The sequence below is a fragment of the Silene latifolia genome, chromosome X (genome assembly GCF_048544455.1).
Source record: "Silene latifolia isolate original U9 population chromosome X, ASM4854445v1, whole genome shotgun sequence".
Classification (NCBI taxonomy): Eukaryota; Viridiplantae; Streptophyta; class Magnoliopsida; order Caryophyllales; family Caryophyllaceae; genus Silene; species Silene latifolia.
Genome location: NC_133537.1, coordinates 117,726,693 through 117,739,690, shown reverse-complemented (window position 1 = coordinate 117,739,690; position 12,998 = coordinate 117,726,693). Strand labels below are relative to the sequence as shown.

At 39.2% G+C, this 12,998-nt stretch overlaps 1 long non-coding RNA gene across 1 annotated transcript; it reads left to right on the top strand.

Moving 5' to 3' along the window:
- The first annotated feature begins 11,438 nt into the window (after nt 1-11,438).
- On the top strand, nt 11,439-12,731 carry LOC141621568 (uncharacterized). The gene is made up of 2 exons (XR_012532456.1): nt 11,439-11,827; nt 12,372-12,731. It is a non-coding gene; the product is annotated as an uncharacterized LOC141621568 (long non-coding RNA).
- Nucleotides 12,732-12,998: the final 267 nt, after the last annotated feature.

Below are 12,998 nucleotides of genomic sequence, written 5' to 3'. Positions count from 1 at the left end.
CCGAGTGTTTCACACCATTATTTCGTGCACATATAATGGTATTTCATGCACATACACATGTATTTCATGCATGTGGAATAGCTTTTTCATGCACACATTATGCAAGTAACGGTTTAAGTTCTCATTTTATTTATAGCGTTTTTAAATTTTACTGTGCTTTTCCGTTTCATTGATTCATTATTAATCACTCAATCCATGGTGGGAAAAAATTACAATAAAGCGAAAAAAAAGTCGCATAATTCAAACTACTTGTAACATCTACCGTAGTAAATAATGAGCTGACCAAAATGCTACCATTTTTGTAATGAGATGATATGCAATTACTGATGAAACTCGAACGCTCCTCCTAACCCGAGTTTGTCGTCTAATAAACCTGTTTTTCATGCATGCACACTGTTATTCCATGCATGTGGAACAGTTTTTAATGCATTTACGATGTTTTCGATTTCATTACTGACCTTTTCGTTATCCAATTTTGAAAACTGTCTCTCGTTTTCGTTGCCTCGTGACATGTTCGTTTTCCAATTTTGAAAATTGTTTCTCGTTTTCGTTGTCCCGTGACATGTTTTTAGAATTAGTCCAGAAACATGACTTCATGTCTTACACGCCTTACATATTCCAAAATCTAATATGTACTCTCAAGACTTAGTGTACTACATATTCCAGAATAAACTCCACAAGAAGCTAATATTCCAGGGTCTACTCCTTTGTACATCCCGCGACTCAAGGAATCGGATAAAAAAATGGCAGTGTTTGAATTTTGGATTAGGTCATCTGCCACTCCCTTTGCACATCCCTCGACTCAAGTGTTTAGAAAATATCACCTAGGGATAATCCTACAAAAAACGGGGGAAAATATCATTACGTCAAAGTCACTCCGAGACAGAATCTAATGAAAAGAAGATTAAAAGTAGGCAAAATTTAAATTAGGCATTCAAGGTTCTTTATATTTACCTGTCTCTTGTTTCGCTTCCATTTGATGAGACGTGCAATCATACTCGTACCATATTCATCCAAATCCTACGTAAAAATTTTATTTGACAACAAATATTGAAATGCTTGAAATAAAATATACTGAATAATGTTTACAAAAGTTTGTTTAAAAATTTATACCTCGTAAGAACGCTCATCACTCCATGATGCTTGATCACACAAATTTTCTAGCCACTTTAACAAATAAACTCCACAAGAATACCCATTCTTTTGTTGAGGCACTTGCACAACCTCCCACTGAAAAGTCTTGATCTCCAACAACCTTGTGTATCTTGGAGAGTCTCTTGCGATGATCTCCAAAGCAGGCAGGAGCTATACAAAAACAAGACAGTGAGTGATTGTGATTGTGGTATAAGGCTATTTAATGCACATGCAAGGGTATGTCATGCACATAGAAGGGTATTTCATGCACATTAAGATCACCAACAAGATTTTCATTCGACAATGCATTTTGGGCGATCAAAAAGCTCATTGAGCAGCCTTCCGGATATAATAAGTGAGGGGTAACATGTTTTTGTGCAAAAACTAATAAATCATACCTGTTCAACTAAAAATTTTTGCCTCGACTTCACGGCGCCTTGGCAGGTTGGAGTCGAGTATGAAGTTCATCCTTTTCCCAAAGTCAACAACGCATGCAAACCAATGTGATCTCTCCACACAATAAGGAAAGAAAGCCTGAAATATTACAAACTAGTCAAGTAGGATTTATCGACTTCAAATGAAAAAAGAATGCATTCGAAAAAAGGAGAAGGGAAAAAAAGTAAGAGAATATTTATTTACCGGTTGGGTTGTGTTTAGATTGAGGGGCAAGTAGTCAAGTAGGACGTATTGACTTCAAACCCCTTTTACCGATAACTTCCTGAAATTTGAGAACATTTGTCAAAATTCTTTGTCATTTTAAAAACCAAAAACAAGCATTTGACACAATAAGGAATATGAATACCTTTATGATTGTCGGAAAATACACAACACTTGGGTTTTCGATTGTAGTACGAATACCAACAAGATCAATAACCATATCCATTACCCAATTTCTGGCGCAAGGTCTGCAGCGCGTCTTGGGTAACTTGCAACCAATCGCTTCTACAACGACCTCACTAATGATGCACATGTTGCAATTAGATTAGAAAACACGGAACATCAGAGAGTGGACAAAAACAAGTTTTTAGAAAGTCGTATGGTCGGTTAGAACTTACTCCTTGTTCTTCTTATTATTCCGAATATAATTGATCAAGTGTGCATCTCGTATATGGTAAATCATCATGTGGCGCTGATTCTGAGAAAAGGGAAAATAAAAGCTCCTTTATTAACATGGAAAAACGGAAAAACGGAAAACAAAGCTACTTAAAATTTCGCATTACCGAAGTGAACGCCATTCTTGTAGTCCTTTCTTTGCAGCCGTCACTTGAAGTTTATAAGAGTTGTATCGCCAAGTTAGTATTTCATTGCAAACCCTCACAACATAACGTGTAACATCAACTCTCTGAACAATAACAACAAAAGAAATCAACATCAGTGACTTCATATTTAATGCACATACAAGGAAAGGTTGAATTAAATAATACAGACTTACTCCCTTTACGACCCACCTTTGAACCTAAGCGTCCCTTAGCCCCGTTGTACATCTCCATATGACGCATGAGGTAGATTCCAAAGATATCATGCTCGACATCAACGGCAACGAAGCGGAATATACAACTTAGGAATCAAAAGCCATGAAGACACCAAGTTTGGAATCTTACTTGAAAGCGTACCCAACAAGTTCTTCTGATAAAGGTAAAACAATGACAAGTAAATAATCTCTCACAAAAATTAGACGAAAATCGGCACTTTATGGCAAAAAGATCTGAAGATATACCACAGGTCTAACATGGCGGGAATAGTCAGTTGACGGAGACATCAAGTGCATCACTTCTAACAGCTTCTTACTAACATGGTAACAGAAGACAAATGGCAAGGGTGTAACTATAGGAATGAAAACCTGTACGACATTGAAAACAAAGACAATAATGAAAAGAAAGACACTTAGTTGAGAACAACCATGGAAATGTGAAAATATTGAAGGACTTACCAACTCCACGTCTGCAAATTTGACATCCAATGAGTCAACTGCTCATTAAATTAGGTGACACGTATTAGAGAATAAAAACTTGTAATAATTGGGCACTTATTTGATGCATGTTCAGTGTTGTTTAATGCACCTAGGTTGGTATTTCGTGCATCTACAAGATTATTTCATGCATTCGAAAGACTAATGCATCCCAAGGTTGAGAACAGCCATGGAACACTTACGTCAGTTGTCTCTGTGATAAATAGACGGCAAGGGCATTTACGATTTCTGAATTTGTTGGCCTCATTCAAATAATCACACCACACAGAAATGACATCTGTATGAACTCGACGATCAAGAAGCAAACTCTTCATATGACTTCGTGTGAGAGTCTTACCCGCACAGCTAAATAAAACCTCCCTAGACAGTTATGATAACATGAAACTTAGTGTTATACAAAGAAAATGTAATACATATATGCCGAATAAAATTAAAATATAGGAGAGTGATACATACTCTTCATCTAAGTCCTCTGAAAATGCATAGTCTCCTACCAGTTTTTCCGATCGACTCAAGTCACGAACCATGTCCACGTTTCTGATAAAGTAAGGTGACCGGTAAACATTCGCTACTTCAACACACCTCTTAGGGAGCACCCTTCTACCAGCCACTTGCCTCTCAATGGCATAATCGAGGGACAGTTGGACAAGAAGGCTCAATTGGCGATTCATCCAACGATAATTGAGAGGAGATAACTACAGGCGATGGTTGGGATGGTTGGGATGAGATCGAATGGCGATATTGGCGATAAAGGACGAACTCATCGGAATGTGACGTCGTAGTTGTTGTGCTTGAATGAGGAACACTTGAAGCAGCCTGCAACCTGGACTCAAGGAACTCTTGAGAGTTATATAGCGCATCATCACCACTAAAAAGGCTGAAAGACGGTCCTTCCAGAAGCGCCTTATCCCTCTTTTCCTTTTCCTTTTTTTCGTTCCACATATTTTCATGATGTGAATCAAACACCTTGCCAACATGAGTGTATGCATTATTAAGGATCCCTTCTAATTCAGCCATGACAGTGGGATTGTCTAGAAACGCATCATCTGCACAACTCATGTCAACCTCCTCCTTCAACTCCTCCTCCTCCACTTTACCCTCATCCTTCTTCAACTCCTTCTCCACTGCCACCTCCTCCTTTCTCTCCTTCAATACATTCTTATCTTTCTCATTGTCCTTTTCCACTTCATCCTCCTCCATGTTCTCCATGGTAGCACCCTCCCTTTCACAATCAAGACCTTCCCTTTCACAATCAAGACCTTCCCTTTCACCTTCTTCGTACTCTGCTGTGAAAGGAAAATCCTTCAAATAAACAATCGCCAACTTTGACATTTGCGTGACAGTAGGAATGCGGGAGCCTTACACTTAGCATTTCTAATTGCTTTGGTAAAGTCACCATAAATGTCTGTAAGTCGAATGGTCGTGCTTGCCAAAACCTTGATGGATTCTTTCCTCTCATCAACCGGTTCACTTCAAGTTCAGTTCGAGTTCGGGTTGAGGTTCGGTTCAATTTGAGGTTCGTGTTCAGTTCGTAAACGTACAGTACAGGTTCACGTTCATGTTGAGGTGCAACATAAGCAAATATGGGTTCAACAGAGCCCTTGCCAAAGCCATCCCCTTCGCTTCTCCAACTTAACCCTTTCTCTAATTTTCTCATCCGTCCAATTCGCTAATAAGGGAAATGATCGACACACCGTTCTCGTCATGAAAACACATCTATCCAAGTAGATAATCTGGAAAATCAGAATCGGTCCCTTAAAATAAGTTTTAGGGGAATTAGCTATAGCCGCCTTCCACGACATGACGTTGTTGATCATATGGGTCCGTGCAAATTTGCACCAATTCATGTTAGGGACATCGGCGAGATTTGAAAGGGAGCTTAATATCCGAGGGCTAGGATGATCACCTACTACCCCCATCAAGAGAACATTGACGATATAGATGAGGAAATTCCTCTTGAAATCGTCTCCACCATCCCGTTGCTCCATCATCTTATCTAAGAGAACCTTTTTCGTAATATCCGAGGTGGTAAATCGAGCCTTATACCTCTTGACACCTCTGTGTACTCCTTTTCCTTACAGAACATTCCAGTGCAACAATGTCAATCGGTCCCATAGGAAGTCCAAATTGCAACGTGGACATCCTTATCGAGATAACAAGATCGCGGTTCATCAATGAACAATTGAACGGATTAAATGTCTCGACAATCCATCCGGCCGGATGGCCATTGATTTCTTCTGACTTAAGTTGTAACAACCCTCCGAACCCCATACTGTTTATGGCTTCAATTTCTTTGTTCGGATGGCCCCAACTTGATGAAATTAGTGATCAAGGAAGGACTCATCCGAGTGAGGAGAGGCTTATACTTGTCAGAACGCTTTCTTCTTTTTATACTTTGCGTTGGCTCTTTGCTTGTTGATGCTGCTTTCCTCTTGTTCTTGTTAGGAGGCAACTCGGTGCAACTTAAGTCGTGAACTTTGGCTTTAACACGCGGACTCCGTTGCGCGGTGAAATTTGTTTTGCCTCTGCTGCTGTAGGGTTTGGTTTGGGAGAATTATCTGTCAAAGTAGTCAGCATTAGTAAGGTAGCTTATTTCATGTATATACTAAATTCTTTTATGCACATAGGTAGTTATTTGATGCATATACAAGGTTGGTTAGTGAATTCATAAGACCATTGTACGCCAAACCAAACAGTGATTAGTTTCAGGAAGACAGTTTATTTCATGCATGTACAGAAGTTGTTTAATGCACTTCAACAGTTATTTAATGCATATACACTGTTGGTCCATGAATTCATAAGACCATTGTACGCCAAACCAAACAGTGATTAGCTTCAGAAAGACAGTTTATTTCATGCATGTACAGAAGTTGTTTAATGCACTTAAACAGTTATTTGATGCATAAACACTGTTGGTCCATGAATTCATAAGACCATTGTACGCCAAACCAAACAGTGATTAGTTTCAGGAAGACAGTTTATTTCATGCATGTACAGAAGTTGTTTAATGCACTTCAACAGTTATTTGATGCATATACATTGTTGGTCCATGAATTCATAAGACCATTGTACGCCAAACCAAACAGTGATTAGCTTCAGAAAGACAGTTTATTTCATGCATGTACGAAGTTGTTTAATGCACTTAAAACATTATTTGATGCATAAACACTGTTGGTCCATGAATTCATAAGACCATTGTACACCAAACCAAACAGTGATTAGCTTCAAGAAGACAGTTTATTTCATGCATGCACGAATGTTGTTTATGCACTTAAACAGTTATTTGATGCATATACAAGGTTAGTCCATTAATTCATAAGACTAGTGCACACCAAACAAAACACAGATTAGCTTCAGGAAGACAGCTTATTTCATGCATATACAAGCTTATTTCAGGAAAACAATATTTTAGAAAGGGGACCGGGTGTCCTAAAACGAGACGGGAAAGGGTTTAGGGTTGGATTAGGCGGACCGCTACCGCGGGTCCGCCTAATCCAACCCTAAACCCTTTCCCTTCCTATTGTCATTCGAACACAAAAACCTAAAGGCACCCTAGAAGGGGACGAGTGAACCCTTTTTTTGGGGACGGGATCTTAGAAAGGGGACCAGGTGTCCTAAAACGGGACGGGAAAGGGTTTAGGGTTGGATTAGGCGGACCGCTACCGCTGGTCCGCCTAATCCAACCCTAAACCCTTTTCCTTGCTATTGTCATTCGAACACGAAAACCTAAAGACACCCTAGAAGGGGACGAGTGAACCCTTTTTTTTTTGGACGGATCTTAGAAAGGGGACCGGGTGTCCTAAAACGGGACGGGAAAGGGTTTAGGGTTGGATTAGGCGGACCGCTACCGCGGGTCCGCCTAATCCAACCCTAAACCCTTTCCCTTGCTATTGTCATTCGAACAAGAAAACCTAAAGACACCCTAGAAGGGGACGAGTGAACCCTTTTTTTGGGGACGGGATCTTAGAAAGGGACCGGGTGTCCTAAAACGGGACGGGAAAGGGTTTAGGGTTGGATTAGGCGGAACCGCTACCGCGGGTCCGCCTAATCCAACCCTAAACCCTTTCCCTTGCTATTGTCATTCGAACACGAAAACCTAAAGACACCCTAGAAGGGGACTAGTGAACCCTTTTTTTGGGGACGGGATCTTAGAAAGGGGACCGGGTGTCCTAAAACGGGACGGGAAAGGGTTTAGGGTTGGATTAGGCGGACCGCTACCGCGGTCCGCCTAATCCAACCCTAAACCCTTTCCCTTGCTATTGTCATTCGAACACGAAAACCTAAAGACACCCTAGAAGGGGACGAGTGAACCCTTTTTTGGGGACGGGATCTTAGAAAGGGGACCGGTGTCCTAAAGCGGGACGGGGAAAGGGTTTAGGGTTGGATTAGGCGGACCGCTACCGCGGGTCCGCCTAATCCAACCCTAAACCCTTTCCCTTGCTATTGTCATTCGAACAAGAAAACCTAAAGACACCCTAGAAGGGGACGAGTGAACCCTTTTTTTGGGGACGGGATCTTAGAAAGGGGACCAGGTGTCCTAAAACGGGACGGGAAAGGGTTTAGGGTTGGATTAGGCGGACCGCTACCGCGGTCCGCCTAATCCAACCCTAAACCCTTTCCCTTGCTATTGTCATTCGAACACGAAAACCTAAAGACACCCTAGAAGGGGACTAGTGAACCCTTTTTTTGGGGACGGGATCTTAGAAAGGGGACCGGGTGTCCTAAAACGGGACGGGAAAGGGTTTAGGGTTGGATTAGGCGGACCGCTACCGCGGTCCGCCTAATCCAACCCTAAACCCTTTCCCTTGCTATTGTCATTCGAACACGAAAACCTAAAGACACCCTAGAAGGGGACGAGTGAACCCTTTTTTTGGGGACGGGATCTTAGAAAGGGGACCGGGTGTCCTAAAACGGGACGGGAAAGGGTTTAGGGTTGGATTAGGCGGACCGCTACCGCGGGTCCGCCTAATCCAACCCTAAACCCTTTACCTTGCTATTGTCATTCGAACACGAAAACCTAAAGACACCCTAGAAGGGGACGAGTGAACCCTTTTTTGGGGACGGGATCTTAGAAAGGGGACCGGTGTCCTAAAAGGGACGGGAAAGGGTTTAGGGTTGGATTAGGCGGACCGCTACCGCGGGTCCGCCTAATCCAACCCTAAACCCTTTCCCTTGCTATTGTCATTCGAACACGAAAACCTAAAGACACCCTAGAAGGGGACTAGTGAACCCTTTTTTTGGGGACGGGATCTTAGAAAGGGGACCGGGTGTCCTAAAACGGGACGGGAAAGGGTTTAGGGTTGGATTAGGCGGAACCGCTACCGCGGGTCCGCCTAATCCAACCCTAAACCCTTTCCCTTGCTATTGTCATTCGAACAAGAAGAAAACCGCAAGGCATGGTTGTTTAATGCATATGGATTGTTTTTTGATGCATCTACAACGCTACTTGATGCATTCATAAGGGTATTGCACCTTAAACCATCACCATTAATATTCGAACAAACGACATATACTGGAAATCTTTAAAAGAGACAAGAAAAGGTAAACCCTCACCATTGTTGTTACCAGAAAGCATATCTGGTGGTACTTGCTCAGTAACTCTTGGTTGGATACGTGGACTCTGTCGACGTGGAGGAGGAATTTGGTCTGGCTTTGCAGCTGGAGTACTTGGGTTGGGAGGATTATCTGACAAAGTAAGTAGGTTAAGAAGGCAGCTTATTTGAGGCATATACAGGGGTATTTTAATGCACTGAGATTATTTTTTGATGCATCTACAAGGCTGTTCCATAGATCCAAAAACTTCATGTAATTATGAAACAATGAAAAGCTCGATGATTAACAAAATAAGGAAAAGAAACTTCATTAATAAAACATATATCATCCATACATGACAAAGCTTTACAACATTGAAAATGGGAAAACCCGACTACATAATTATACAAAGGTGGCTTAATACATGGAATTATACAAGAGTACCACAAAAGACTGAAACTAGGGCAACTTTAAGACCTGAACCGTTAAAGGCCGAAATAGAGGAAAAAACCGAAAAAAGGCAAACGCCCGAGTTGCTAAGTCTGTTGAAATGGCAACTGCTTGTCACGTGCGGAGATGGCGTGGCTAAAACCTGAAGCAACTCATTCACATGTGCACGTTCAGCATCATCAAGAGCATTTAGATGTTCTCTTTGGAAAATATTTTTCTCTTGTTGATGATGCGGAGCAATTTAGTCCGCCAAATCTTCATCATAAAGCATTTGCATCGTTTATAAATTAGTTTAGGACCCCTACGAACAATTCTTACACCATTGATATCATTGGTCCGTAGAGAAATGCCATATGCATGTTCAATGCGAGGTGCAGTTGGGTGTATGAGGAAAAGCTGAGACCAATTCCTACAGACCAACGCCATATTTGCCTTATCTTCGTTAAAATCTAGTTGGTTAAATATGTTAGTCACTAGATCTTGATTATTGAAAACATCATCAAGTAGGGCTTGATAACAGTTGTCGGTAAACTGAACTTTGGCTAAGGGAGCAAATGACAAACCCATAGCCTCTTTTTTTTCACTTACGTAATTCTTGACAAAAAGTGCTTTATCTTCTTCATGAATATTGACTACCCACCCCTTGCACCAATTGGCCATACTTGGCTATGTATAAGTAGTTGACCAAGAAGAGAATGACCTACAAACATCACAAATTGAACTCTCGAATGAAAAAACTAGAAATAGGAACGAGTAAGGAAAAGAGTACAAGCAATCAGTCATTTGAAAAGCACATAAAGCATGCCGAAAAACACTAAGATAAATTCAGAAATATCACATTAAGCCAAAGAATACGGGTAATGCATCCAAGTTTAGAGAGAGCATTAAAATGTAGTCTATCATTATTTTGGGGAAGGAAGGGATGAAACATAAAAATAGACAAAACTATGCAGGTTTTCTTACAACATACTTTGGTCAACAAAGATCATTTATAGTTGAGTTTGTTGGGTTTGGTGGGAAATAATCTTTCACTGATCGACCTCCTTTTATTTGTGTAATTTTGGCTGGTGTGTTTTTCTTCCTTGCAACAGTTTTTCGCCTCATATCTGTGAATGTATTGACTGATGTTAACACAAGTGAAATTAGAAATTTCGGCAAATGCACAACCGAGAGCATTTAGATTTTGGTAAATATGCAGATTTTCCGAGTCAAGGGCACTCTACTAATTAAGCATTGGCACCTTATCGACAATGAACCTCTCGCTAATTTTAAAGTGACAACGTGTTTGATGCGGACAGGGCCTTATTTGATGCACATTGAACCCTATTTTATGCACGCTGTACCTTATTTCATGCACGGACAGAGGACAAGTATCCTAAAACCTCAACTTACTTGGCTAAAAAATACTGAAAACAACAAGCAACTCGACTATTTTTTCAGATCCAAACAATATAGATCATTTAAAACCAAAAGACTCTCACAAAATACAAAATTCAATTATCTAAAAGTACTTGAACATGCAATCGAAATAAAAACTCATAAATCCGCAAATTCAATTATTTAAAATTACTTGAACATGCAATCAGAACAAAAATGCAGAAATCACTAAACTATAAGCAACGTATAACTCGATTTTCTATGCAAATGTGTTCAACACATTAAAACTCAATTTCATCCCAATCTAAGAATTCATTATAGAATAACAATTAAAATACCTTAATTAGGGAAATTACTACAAATTAGGGTTAATAGTTTAATAAGAATTGATGAATCTCGGAGGAATTGATGAATGTCGAAGGGAAAAATACATGCATGATAAAATTACAGGACAATCGCCATTATCGGAAGCATAGTACCTGAATTAGTAGGAATGAGATTGATAAATCTCGCGAAAATGCTCCCCGAATGGATTGAACCGTAATATGAGAAGCGGTGATCGGAAACGATGAAGGTAGGGTAGAGATGAGCGGCGACGATCGGAGAAGACGAACGGAAATGGCGACGGTTGGAAACGCGGATGATGAGGGTGGTAGAGAGAGAAGAAGATGAGTGAGAAAGGGAAAATTGGGAAATGATTGAAGTTGAAGGGTTTGGGAGTTGAGCGCGTAAATTGTAATATTATTAGGATTATTAATTAGTAATGTTAATATTAGTAGTATTATTAGTGGTTCTCATGGTTCTCATCATCCTAGTGGTTCTCATATGATCCCGAATCTATATATATATATATATAATTAGGTTCAACTAAGTCCATCTAGTTTAGATGAGTCCATAAGTCCTCATCTAAACCATTAGATGAAAATATAATGGATGGCTGAGATTAAAATAAAAAACATATCCACCCATCCATCCACTTACATTAAATTTCGTCAGTTCCCAATTTTTTTTTTCATTCCCCATAAATCTCATCTCTCTTACGATTAATCTCATCTCTCTTTTTCATTTCCTATTAACCCAATCTCTCTTTCTCATCTCACTAAACTGATCATCATCCATCATCTCACCTTTGGGCTTCCACCATGAAGCTACTATTCGAAACACAATCAGACCACAAACACCATCAACTCTCTTTTATTTTTAATTACTACTCTTCTTTCAGTCAAACAATAATCTTCTGTCAAGGAGTTAGTAAAGCGGGTTTGTCAACGACTCAGCGACAACAGAACAAATAAAGGGAGAAAATAAAGGGGGTCAGTAATTGGCTAGTTTCGGTGGCAGTATCGGTCTCGATTTGAATACGAGGTATGCGGCTACTAAAATGGTTATGGTGTTGTGTTATAATTGTGCCATCTATTTGTGTGTCTTATTTCATGTTAAACAACTATGATTTTTTTTTTTATCAAACTATTTTGCGATTTTAATTTTAGATGTATTAAAAACAAAGTAAAATTTCCTATGGTGCTTTAGATCTTAAATATTTTGGTGATTTTAATCTTAGATGTACGTATTTGATTTTAATTTACTTTGATCTTGTTTTTAATGGTTTTGTTTTTAGTCGAAGTCATCATTCTATATGGTCTTGTTTTTAATTTACTTTAGTGGACTTGAGTTATTGGGTTTTGGAAAATAAAAAGGGAGATAATTTCCTATTGTTTACTACTTTTCATCTGGTTGTCAATTTGTTGTAGAAATACAGTACACTAAATTCTATTTCATCAAATTATAGTTTTATTGTCACTAATAAATAATGCTCATCTAAAAATATAAGGTCGGCTACTAATTTTATGTTTGTTTGATTTCCTTGCTTGAAGTTTGAAGTTTCCACTGATGGTGGTTGTGTACGCAGGATCGAAGTCTTTGCCGCATCAAATACTAGCCTCGATTTTTATACATCTGCCACTAGCCTCGTAAATAAGAGTTGCTAATGGTGGTTAGGGGCGACTAAGACGATAAGAGTGCAATGGTGTTTTATGTGGTGGGTTCATGGTGTTCATTGGTGGTTCTAGTGGTGTTCCATGGTGGTCGCGGTGATGATGAGCGCTAATTGTAACGTTAGGAAGTAGCATTGCGTAACTTTAAATAAATACTGTGTAACTTCAAATCGTTATTTATGTAATTTCAATTCATATTTGTGTACCTTTAAATTAGTATTATGTAATTTCGAATCGTTATTTATGTAACTTCAATTCATATTTGTGTAACTTTATTTAGTATTGTGCAACTTTAAATTAATATTGTATAACTTTAATTCATTAGTCATATAATTTCAATTGAGATATTGTGTAACTTTAAATTGATATTGTGTAACTTCAATTGATATTTGTGTAACTTTAAATTAGTATTGCGAAACTTTAAATAAATATTGTGTAACTTTAATTCATTAGTCGTGTAACTTTAATTGATATTGTGTAACTTCAATTGATATTTGTGTAACTTTAAATCAGTATTGTGAAACTTTAAATAAATATTTTGC